This window comes from Acipenser ruthenus, chromosome 43, assembly GCF_902713425.1.
Source record: "Acipenser ruthenus chromosome 43, fAciRut3.2 maternal haplotype, whole genome shotgun sequence".
Lineage (NCBI taxonomy): Eukaryota > Metazoa > Chordata > Actinopteri > Acipenseriformes > Acipenseridae > Acipenser > Acipenser ruthenus.
Genome location: NC_081231.1, coordinates 8,816,914 through 8,828,537, shown reverse-complemented (window position 1 = coordinate 8,828,537; position 11,624 = coordinate 8,816,914). Strand labels below are relative to the sequence as shown.

The 11,624-nt window shown below is 40.0% G+C and overlaps 2 long non-coding RNA genes across 2 annotated transcripts in view; one reads left to right on the top strand and one right to left on the bottom strand.

The window, feature by feature from the left end:
- Positions 1-4,337: 4,337 nt before the first annotated feature.
- On the bottom strand, positions 4,338-6,985 carry LOC131709401 (uncharacterized). The gene is made up of 4 exons (XR_009311496.1): positions 6,852-6,985; positions 6,207-6,323; positions 4,878-4,919; positions 4,338-4,453 (listed from the first exon to the last, which is right to left on the bottom strand). It is a non-coding gene; the product is annotated as an uncharacterized LOC131709401 (long non-coding RNA).
- A 4,610-nt stretch (positions 6,986-11,595) lies between these two features.
- Positions 11,596-11,624, top strand: part of LOC117404734 (uncharacterized) — a 3,425-nt gene continuing 3,396 nt past the window's right edge. The window contains exon 1 of the long non-coding RNA XR_009311497.1: positions 11,596-11,624. This exon is cut by the window's right edge and continues 105 nt beyond it. This is a non-coding gene — a long non-coding RNA (uncharacterized LOC117404734).

Here is an 11,624-nt window from a genome sequence, read left to right as displayed (position 1 = left end):
ACTGCTGTGCGCGGCGCTTCTCGTGGACGCTGACGCGCTCTGTAGTCTTCATTCTAAACTCCCGAAGCTGAACACATTGGCCAACGGATTAGACTACAACTCCCATGAGCCTCTGTCCTTGATATGAAGTGAGTCCTGAACTCAAGTGCTTCAAAAGCATAGTTGCAGCGTGTTCACAGTTTTGTAAAATACAAGTTCAACCAACAGTGGCTAAAAGATTTCCCCTGGTTTAAGTTTGACAATGTTTTAAAAAAATCCATGTTGTGCCCGTTTTATCAGGATGCAGGGGAACTGATGGCAGGATAGACTGCATTTTAACAGGGAGCCAGGAGTTCAAACATGAAAATATCTTAAACACAGCGCTTCAAAACGGCACGCAGTGTGCGGAGAGGCAGCTCAGCGCCTTCTGAGGAACATGCGAGCAGGCAGCTAAAATAAATAAATAAATAAATAAAACGTTAACCATTTTAATTGTGTTGATGCAAAAGAATTAAACTGCACACGTGTTATGTAAGAAAGAAGGAACAAAAAGATCTGTAGACATTCAACAATACATTTAAGCAAAACATGTTTATTATTATTATTTGTGTGTGTGTCCCTAAATGTCAGTGCGCGTCAAGCACTTATATTTAATCTCGCTTATAATTGCTGGTCATAGCTTTTAGTTGGTCAAAGCAAGTATTTTTTAATACAGTGCTATTTGAGTATTTAAAATATGGTTCTCTTCCAAATTAAAATATCAGCAACGGTGTGTTAATTAAACGAAGCGCCTGACGCCGCTCGGAACTTTGGCATTTTTAAATCCTAACGGTCTCTGCTCAGCGGAGTGGAATGTTCAGGAGCCGGTTGCCTAGCAGCGTCTCCGCCTCCTTCTCTGCCCCGCCCCCTCTCTCCCTCTCTCGTTGCTCCAGCTAGGAGTTCACATTCAGCTTCCTTAGATTATATAGCGCCATTCTTTACTAACTTTTACAAATGAGCTTATTGGAGGCTTCGTGTTTTTAAGATGGTTCAGGTGCAGTCCGGTCAGACTGACTGGAGCATCATTACAGTATACCGCACTGCGCTCGGCTTTGTGTGGAGGCTGATACACAAAATACACACTGAGACACAAACACACACTGAGACAAACAAACTGAGACACACACACACAGGTACAATTATGTTATGTTAGAGGCAAGTTAAATATTTAACTAAATGTTATGTATTTAAATATTTAGCTAAATGTTAAATCTAGTTAAGAGATTTAAGATGTATTTAAATATTTAGCTAAATGTTAAATCTACTTAAGAGAGATTTAAGATTTATTTAAATATTTAGCTATCAGTGACTTCACACACCTCCGTGATCTCACACACATCGGTGATCTCACACACCTCAGTGACCTCACACACCTCAGTGACCTCACACACCTCAATGATCTCACACACCTCCGTGATCTCACACACCTCAGTGATCTCACACACCTCCGTGATCTCACACACCTCCGTGATCTCACACACCTCAGTGATCTCACACACCTCAGTGATCTCACACACCTCAGTGACCTCACACACCTCAGTGACCTCACACACATCAGTGATCTCACACACATCAGTGACCTCACACACAGGTCTCAGCTGTTGGTGTTCTGAGCTGGCATCAGTGTAGATGTTATTTTCTGAGCTGAGCTGAGCTTTCATGGCATCGGAGATCTTGTTTTTTTTTGAGCTGGCATGGCACAGAGATGTTAGTTTCTAAGCAAATAAATGACTTCATACAGCACAGATATACAGCTAGCTTATGTAATTTCCTTGCCCAAATTTGGTCTCATTTCCCTAGCATGATCCATGGTGTGAGACAAAGCATATTAAAAGTGAACATTAAACATTAAAAGCGTTTCTTCTTCACTTTACCAATGTCAGCAGAAACCCGGATACTATTGATCATGCTAGTTTAACTGATCGCCTTGAAAGTTGGATAGGGCTTTCAGGAACTGTTTTAGACTGGTCATATCTTATGGACAGGCAGAATTTTGTTTCAATAGCAGACTCTGTATCACAATTATCCACTATCTCCTGTGGTGACCCCAGGGCTCCATTCTTGGCCCCTTACTATTCTCCTTATACATGCTACCATTGGGCATGATTATCCATAAACACCATGTACATCTTCACTGTGATGCTGACGACACACAACTTTACATCTCTGTGAAACCTGGGGATATATCAGTTGTCTCCACCCTAATTGCATGTCTGTTGGAGGTGGAAAGCTGGATGTCCCAACATTTTTTGCAGTTAAATTCAGGTAACTGTAGTTGGAGCAGAAATTGGAGTTGGTAAATTCTATAAAAACTAATTTAGGTAAATATAATTCAAATATAAATTCCAAAGCCAGAAACCTGGGATTTGTAATTGATTCTGATTTATGATTTGAGGGTCATATTCACAATACCACTAAAGTGTCCTTTTATTATTTATGTAACATTGCCAAGATTAGGTCTTTTTATCATTGCCTGATGCTGAGAAGCTAATTCATGTGTCTGTGCTGTGTGTCTGTACTGTATGTGTGTCAGTGTGTCTGTGCTGTGTGTCTGTACTGTATGTGTGTCAGTGTGTCTGTGCTGTGTGTCTGTACTGTATGTGTGTCAGTGTGTCTGTGCTGTGTGTCTGTACTGTATGTGTGTCAGTGTGTCTGTGCTGTGTGTCTGTACTGTATGTGTGTCAGTGTGTCTGTGCTGTCTGTCTGTACTGTATGTGTGTCAGTGCTGTGTATCTGTACGGTATGTGTGTCAGTGTGTCTGTGCTGTGTGTCTGTGCTGTATGTGTGTCAGTGTGTCTGTGCTGTGTGTCTGTACTGTATGTGTGTCAGTGTGTCTGTGCTGTGTGTCTGTACTGTATGTGTGTCAGTGTGTCTGTGCTGTGTGTCTGTACTGTATGTGTGTCAGTGTGTCTGTGCTGTCTGTACTGCATGTGTGTCAGTGCTGTGTATCTGTACGGTATGTGTGTCAGTGTGTCTGTGCTGTGTATCTGTACTGTATGTGTGTCAGTGTGTCTGTGCTGTGTGTCTGTACTGTATGTGTGTCAGTGTGTCTGTGCTGTGTGTCTGTACTGTATGTGTGTCAGTGTGTCTGTGCTGTGTGTCTGTACTGTATGTGTGTCAGTGTGTCTGTGCTGTAAGTGTGTCAGTGTGTCTGTGCTGTGTGTCTGTGCTCTATGTGTGTCAGTGTGTCTGTGCTGTGTGTCTGTACTGTATGTGTGTCAGTGTGTCTGTGCTGTGTATCTGTACTGTATGTGTGTCAGTGTGTCTGTGCTGTGTGTCTGTGCTCTATGTGTGTCAGTGTGTCTGTGCTGTGTATCTGTGCTGTGCGTCTGTACTGTATGTGTGTCAGTGTGTCTGTGCTGTGTGTCTGTGCTGTATGTGTGTCAGTGTGTCTGTGCTGTGTGTCTGTGCTCTATGTGTGTCAGTGTGTCTGTGCTGTATCTGTGCTGTGTGTGTGTCAGTGTGTCTGTGCTGTGTATCTGTACTGTATGTGTGTCAGTGTGTCTGTGCTGTGTGTCTGTACTGTATGTGTGTCAGTGTGTCTGTGCTGTGTGTCTGTACTGTATGTGTGTCAGTGTGTCTGTTCTGTGTATCTGTACTGTATGTGTGTCAGTGTGTCTGTGCTGTGTGTCTGTACTGTATGTGTGTCAGTGTGTCTGTGCTGTGTGTCTGTACTGTATGTGCGTCAGTGTGTCTGTGCTGTGTGTCTGTACTGTATGTGTGTCAGTGTGTCTGTGCTGTGTATCTGTGCTGTGTATCTGTACTGTATGTGTGTCAGTGTGTCTGTGCTGTGTGTGTGTCAGTGTGTCTGTGCTGTGTGTCTGTACTGTATGTGTGTCAGTGTGTCTGTGCTGTGTGTCTGTACTGTGTGTGTGTCAGTGTGTCTGTGCTGTGTGTCTGTACTGTGTGTGTGTCAGTGTGTCTGTGCTGTGTGTCTGCACTGTATGTGTGTCAGTGTTTCTGTGCTGTGTGTCTGTACTGTATGTGTGTCAGTGTGTCTGTGCTGTGTGTCTGTACTGTATGTGTGTCAGTGTGTCTGTGCTGTGTGTCTGTGCTGTATGTGTGTCAGTGTGTCTGTGCTGTGTGTCTGTACTGTATGTGTGTCAGTGTGTCTGTGCTGTGTGTCTGTACTGTATGTGTGTCAGTGTGTCTGTGCTGTGTGTCTGTGCTGTATGTGTGTCAGTGTGTCTGTGCTGTGTGTCTGTACTGTATGTGTGTCAGTGTGTCTGTGCTGTGTGTCTGTGTGCATAACCAATGGAACAGGCCCCGCCCCCAGCCCTGCTGAATTCTACAGAATAAGAAGCAGAGACACAGAGAGGGAAGATGTTTCCTATTTTATTTGTTTCTAGACTACATTAGAGGAATTGCAGTTCCAACAAGAAGCCTCTGCTTTTAAACAGGCGAGCGATTCTCCTCATCTACTGCACGCCTTCTCCTGAAAAAAAAAACACCACAAGCTTGAAATAGAAGAATAACACTGATACATTATAAAATGCATTTAAGTAGAGGAGATTATATGGAGCGAATGGCCTCTTCTGGCTGGTATTATTATTATTTATTTCTTAGCAGACGCATAAACGTATACATTATAAACTACATTCAAATACAAAGTCACATGAAGTCAGACCCCAGGCAAGTCTGTTACAAGGATCTGCCCGCTTCCTAGAAAATATTTACATTTCTACTGATGGAGTCGCCTGCCTCGCTGAAGCCACGTTGCTGCTGTTTGTCAAAATGTTCACAATGAAGAATGTTACAGTTGCAGGGATGATGTCACTGAAACAGTTGGAGTAACATGTGGGGACTGAGAACTGCATTTAAAAAAAAGAACAAAAACCCGGACACTTTAAAAGACGTACCTTCACCCTGTGCGAATGGAGGAAGAATCAGGATAAAGGGACCTTTTGATGCAGATCAAAAGAAATACAAAGAGCTGTGAGGGCTATGTGGAGAAAAACTGGACTACAAATTCATATGCATATTTTTTATAATTATTTTCGTGTTTTCAAAATGGAAAATCCACCAAACGAAGATAGTCTTAAACAAACAAAACAAAAATTCTTAAAAGTTTATTTATTTCAAATGTTCTTGCCTTATTTGTTAATTTGCCAGACAGACACACACACACACACAGACACACACAGACACACACAGACACACAGACACACACACACACACACAGAGACACACACACACACACACACAGACACACACACAGACACACACACACACACACACACACACACAGACACAGACACACAGAGACACACACACACACAGACACACACACACACACAGAGACACACACACACAGACAGAGACACACACAGACACACACACAGACACACACACACACACACAGACACAAACACACAGACACAAACACAGACACACACAGACACAAACACAGACACACACACACACAGACAGACAGACACACACACAGACACAGAGACACAGACACACACCCACACACACAGAGACACACACACACACAGACAGACAGACACACACAGACACACACACACACAGTAATAACAGTCAATAAAAACATCTTGATGCTTATTTTCTAAACACGGCACAATTTAAACACTATTAAGTGTTTAAAAACTAAACACTTTGAATATGTAAAAAATAAAGTTTAAATTATACACCTGTTCAGACAGCACCTGTAAAACCTCACAGCTCTACCTCTCTGGACTACATGACACCCAAACTCGCATGTTCATTAACTCCCACTTATCTGCCTCCTGCCTTGCTGCTCCCTGCTATTGCTCCTAGTTAGATCTGAATATAAATCCTGTATTTGAATTCAACTGCACTGGAACTGGATATCTGCAGTAGTATTTTGTATAGCGGCTGCTCCTCTACTGCACTTCCAGCACTCCTATCTGATCCTGCTCATAACTGGAACTTGATATCTGCAGTAGTATTTTGTATAGCGGCTGCTCCTCTACTGCACTTCCAGCACTCCTATCTGATCCTGCTCATAACTGGAACTTGATATCTGCAGTAGTATTTTGTATAGCGGCTGCTCCTCTACTGCACTTCCAGCACTCCTATCTGATCCTGCTCATAACTGGAACTGGATATCTGTAGTAGTATTTTGTATAGCTCTTTAATCAACAGATTTGGGGTCTGTGTGGAATGCAGGTCTCCTGTAGATTTAAACACTTTAAATGACGTACCTCTTCCCTCAGGCAGCACTGCGGGTTCATTGCCAGCTTCTCTTTTGCCTCTAAAATAATCTGCTATATTATAGCTCGGTAGCTTATTCGGAGCTACAAAAAAAAACGTCTCCACAGCTGAAACAAAGCAAGAAAACTTGTCAGCACTGTTCTGGAGAGTTCGACAACACATTCCTACAGGTCACACTCACAAGTCACAAAAGTACAAATCAAAGGCCTTTTGGAGAAGAGAAACAGCAATACTAAACTACTATAGTGCTAAAACTATAGGTAAAGATATCATATTAACTGTAGTTTTTATACAGTAAACACTATAATGGAAACCGCATTGAAATAGTACTACCATAGTAAAAGAAATAGGAACATGATGGTACAGTGTTGGATTACATTATAGATACCACGGTTGTGAAACTACTTTTAGAAATCAAATAAAGTCCCGTAGGATTCCCATGGTGGTGCTACAGTAGGCTGTTGCATTATAGTACCATTAATAGCGCATGATGGTACTGGAGCAATCTAGGTAAAGTCCCAGCTTGCTTGCTTGCTCAAGGGTACAGCAGCAGCAGAGCTACCCTGCAGAAACATCTTGGATCAATGTGCAATTCTTTGAAAGAATATAGAAAGAGATGGTAGGATTGTACTCACAGCTGCAGAGGAAAGCCAGGGCGGAAATTAGCACCAGAGTCTTCATCTTGTCTGCTGGTCTCGGGCTGTTCAAGTCGGTGAAGTCAGAGCAGAGAAGCAACCGTATTTATACAGGAATGGGGCTCTGAAGCGAACTCTGTTATCATAATTGTTTGCAAGAATTTGCATAAAAGACAAAATATCTGCAACATTGCATCAATGAGACAGGTGACCTCACCAGCATATCTCATCATGTAAATACTGTATGCGAAGCGGGCTGATGTTTGTCATAGAATTGCCTGGGGTCTGACTTCATGTGACTTTATATTTGAATGTAGTTTATAATGTATACCAGCGAGAAGATGCCATTCGCTCAATATAATCTCTATTTCAATGCATTTTATAATTTACTCTTATTCTTATTATTACTCATTTAATTGGCTTACTGGAAAATAATTCCTTTGAGGGTTTCTGTGATGTCATAAACTACAAGTCCGTTTGCTTGAGTCGCTTAAAACAGTGTTTCTCAACCCTGGTCATGGGGACCCCACTGTCTGTCTGTCTGGGTCTCAGCTGGTTTTTGTACCAACTAAGGAACTGCTTTCAATGACTTAATTGAAGCATTAATTGAAAACAATTTGCATAATCAGAGCTTTTTAATAACTTTTTATTCAGAAAAATTATTTTAAAAATGTAAGCAAACCGTTTAGTCAAATGGAGTGTTTTTCAATGAAGTAATTGAGAACAGCTCCTCAGCTGGAACAAAAACCAGCAGAAACACAGACAGGCAGACAGGGGGGTTCCCACGACCAGGGTCAGGAAAATACTGCTTCGATACGTTATAAAATGCACTTCTCATCAGAGAATTCATTCATTCAGTGTTCAGACTCCTCACTGTTTAACTCTTTTCTCATTTCTTTCAACTGTTTTACTCATACCTGCACTGTAAAAATAGCACTAGGAAACAAATATTTTGTTAAAATAAGCCATACTTGTAAATTGTATAAAATCGAATACATTAGTAGTCTTTTTGATTTTTTCCCTATGGCAAAAATAAATATGTTAAGGGAGAGGTTTCATCTGGGTTCTTAAATACCTCGATTGGAAGGTAAAGTTTGGAGAACTTTCATTTAGAATTCTGTAAAGAACCAAAAAAGTCCTGTGTAGGGGACAAGCCAAAGAACTATAAAAAGTTCTGAGAGGAACTGATTGTTCTTAGAGTGACATTTGAAGTACATAGTAGTCATACAGTGTAGTAGCCCATTTATTATTATTATTATTATTATTATTTATTTCTTAGCAGACGCCCTTATCCAGGGCGACTTACAATCGCAAGCAAATACAAATACATTCAAGTGTTACAATATAAGTCATACAATAAGAACAAGAAATACAATAATTCTCAAGTGTGACAAACCACAATTCAATAATACAGCAGATAATAGTGAAAGTTACATCAGGATATGATTAAATAGTGATAGTTACATCAGGATATGATTAAGTACAAAATACTACAGATTAAACACTTGGCAGATTAAAATATTCTGAGGTACAGGATTAAATGCAATAAAATAGGGGGCAGATAAGAGCAAAATAAAGCATATTTAAATGAAGGGTGATAGTGTCCCAGGATACAACAGAGGAGTTCTACAGGTGCTGTTTGAAGAGGTGAGTCTTAAGGAGGCGCCGGAATGTGGTCAGGCACTGGGCAGTCCTGACATCTGTAGGATTTATTAAACAGCTGCAATGCTTGTCAGTGTCGGGGCATTACAGCACTCTTTTGTTTAATTTTTGTCAACTTTTCAAATACGACCGGTTTCAAATCATCAGTGCTGCTATTTATTCTTAATAATGCCGTGGAACTCTCACAATGCTGTATTTAAATTAGTAGTATTGCGGCTCTCTTCATCAACATTTATTTTTTATACTTTGTGAATTGTTGTAATGAGAAAGCAGACTGCGCTTTCTTTGCACTGCGACTAAGCCAGTTTAGTTCATCTACCCCTTAGAGCAATTTAGTTTTTGCATCTCTGCCTCAGGTCTGTTCAACTTTGGCAACCAAATGAGTCCTTCAGTGAGTCTCTGCTGCTGTCTGAGCAAATTAAGGGAGGCCACGTGAACCGGTCAGAGAAAAAATATCAATCCATGAGATGTGAGATAGTTTTATTGCAATATTGTGCTGGTGCTTTGTACGTTATCGCCTCTTTTTTTCCTGCAGTGCGAGACAGTTTATCTGATTGTCCAGCTGTAGAAAAGCTAGCTCTTCTATTAGTTCCAAGTAGATTCAGCCATTTAATTTACTAAAATGCAGTGAGCTCTTCACACCCTCCCCCCTCCCTTGATAGTGTTGTTTGATGTAGCACCAGTTGATTAGTTGGGGGCAGAGGAACAATTAGCAGTTCAGAAGTTTTTTTTCTTTGTCCTAGCACAAAACACAAATAAATACAGTGCATAAGCAACTTGTTGGTTGTTACACTCTTCGAGTTATATTAAAAGGTATTTTAAAAGGTGACCCCATCCCACAAATTATTTTGAAGCAAATATAAGTAACATACTAAGGGTATATTTTCTTTGGTTTACTTCTATTATATACTTATTTTGTGAAACATTTTAGTAAATTATACAGCTGTATTTATCCTCCTCTAACCTCCTTGAGTCCTCACAGTGGATAACAGCAGCGCAAAAGCACCTGCACCACTTTCACTGAAATTAAATTGACACTATATATTTATTTTGATTAACAATAATAAATCAAACATAAATAGTTTATTTTTACCATTATATATTTTTTATAATTATCTCAGCGTTTTATTCTCGCCAGGGAATCTGTCTCGAAATACGTTTAAAAACTTCATTTTGTGTTTGCATTTAATGAACCAAGTAGTCTTGAGTAGCGTCAATTAAAAAAAAAAAAAAGTCGATGTACAGTTGCCTTTCAGTTTCATACGACTTTGCCTTGTCCGGGAGCTTTGCAGCCATTTCTAGGTTGTGTTATTCAGGTACTGGAACTGCAATTAAAAAAATACACATTCTCATCGCTTGAGCTCAATGGCTGAATCTACTTGGAACTAGTACAAGAGCTAGCTTTTCTACAGCTGGACAATCAGATAAACTGTCTCGCACTGCAGGAAAGAAAGAGGCGATAACGTACAAAGCACCAGCACAATATTGTCTTAGAAACACACCACATTCTAATTATTATTTCATTTAAAATAAATTAATAAAACTATCTCACATCTCATGGATTAATATTTTTTCTCTGAGCGGTTCACGTGGCCTCCCTTAATTTGCTCAGACAGCAGCAGAGACTCACTGAAGGACTCATTTGGTTGCCAAAGTTGAACAGACCTGAGGCAGAGATGCAAAAACTAAATTGCTCTAAGGGGTAGATGTACTAAACTGGCTTAGTCGCAGTGCAAAGAAAGCGCAGTCTGCTTTCTCATTACAACAATTCACAAAGTATAAAAAATAAATGTTGATGAAGAGAGCCGCAATACTACTAATTTAAATACAGCATTGTGAGAGTTCCACGGCATTATTAAGAATAAATAGCAGCACTGATGATTTGAAACCGGTCGTATTTGAAAAGTTGACAAAAGTTAAACAAAAGAGTGCTGTAATGCCCCGACACTGACAAGCATTGCAGCTGTTTAATAAATGGGCTACTACACTGTATGACTACTATGTACTTCAAATGTCACTCTAAGAACAATCAGTTCCTCTGAGGACTTTTTATAGTTCTTTGGCTTGTCCCCTACACAGGACTTTTTTGGTTCTTTACAGAATTCTAAATGAAAGTTCTCCAAACTTTACCTTCCAATCGAGGTATTTAAGAACCCAGATGAAACCTCTCCCTTAACAGATTTATTTTTGCCATAGGGAAAAAATCAAAAAGACTACTAATGTATTCGATTTTATACAATTTACAAGTATGGCTTATTTTAACAAAATATTTGTTTCCTAGTGCTATTTTTACAGTGCAGGTATGAGTAAAACAGTTGAAAGAAATGAGAAAAGAGTTAAACAGTGAGGAGTCTGAACACTGAATGAATGAATTCTCTTATGAGAAGTGCATTTTATAACGTATAGAAGCAGTATTTTCCTGACCCTGGTCGTGGGAACCCCCCTGTCTGCCTGTCTGTGTTTCTGCTGGTTTTTGTTCCAGCTGAGGAGCTGTTCTCAATTACTTCATTGAAAAACACTCCATTTGACTAAACGGTTTGCTTACATTTTTTAAATAATTTTGCTGAATAAAAAGTTATCAAAAAGCTCTGATTATGCAAATTGTTTTCAATTAATGCTTCGATAAGTCATTGAAAGCAGTTCCTTAGTTGGTACAAAAACCAGCAGAGACACAGACAGACAGACAGTGGGGTCCCCATGACCAGGGTTGAGAAACACTGTTTTAAGCGACTCAAGCAAACGGACTTGTAGTTTATGACATCACAGAAACCCTCAACGGAATTCTTTTCCAGTAAGCCAATTAAATGAGTAATAATAAGAATAAGAGTAAATTATAAAATGCATTGAAATAGAGATTATATTGAGCGAATGGCATCTTCTCGCTGGTATACATTATAAACTACATTCAAATATAAAGTCACATGAAGTCAGACCCCAGGCAATTCTATGACAAACATCAGCCCGCTTCGCATACAGTATTTACATGATGAGATATGCTGGTGAGGTCACCTGTCTCATTGATGCAATGTTGCAGATATTTTGTCTTTTATGCAAATTCTTGCAAACAATTATGATAACAGAGTTCGCTTCAGAGCCCCATTCCTGTATAAA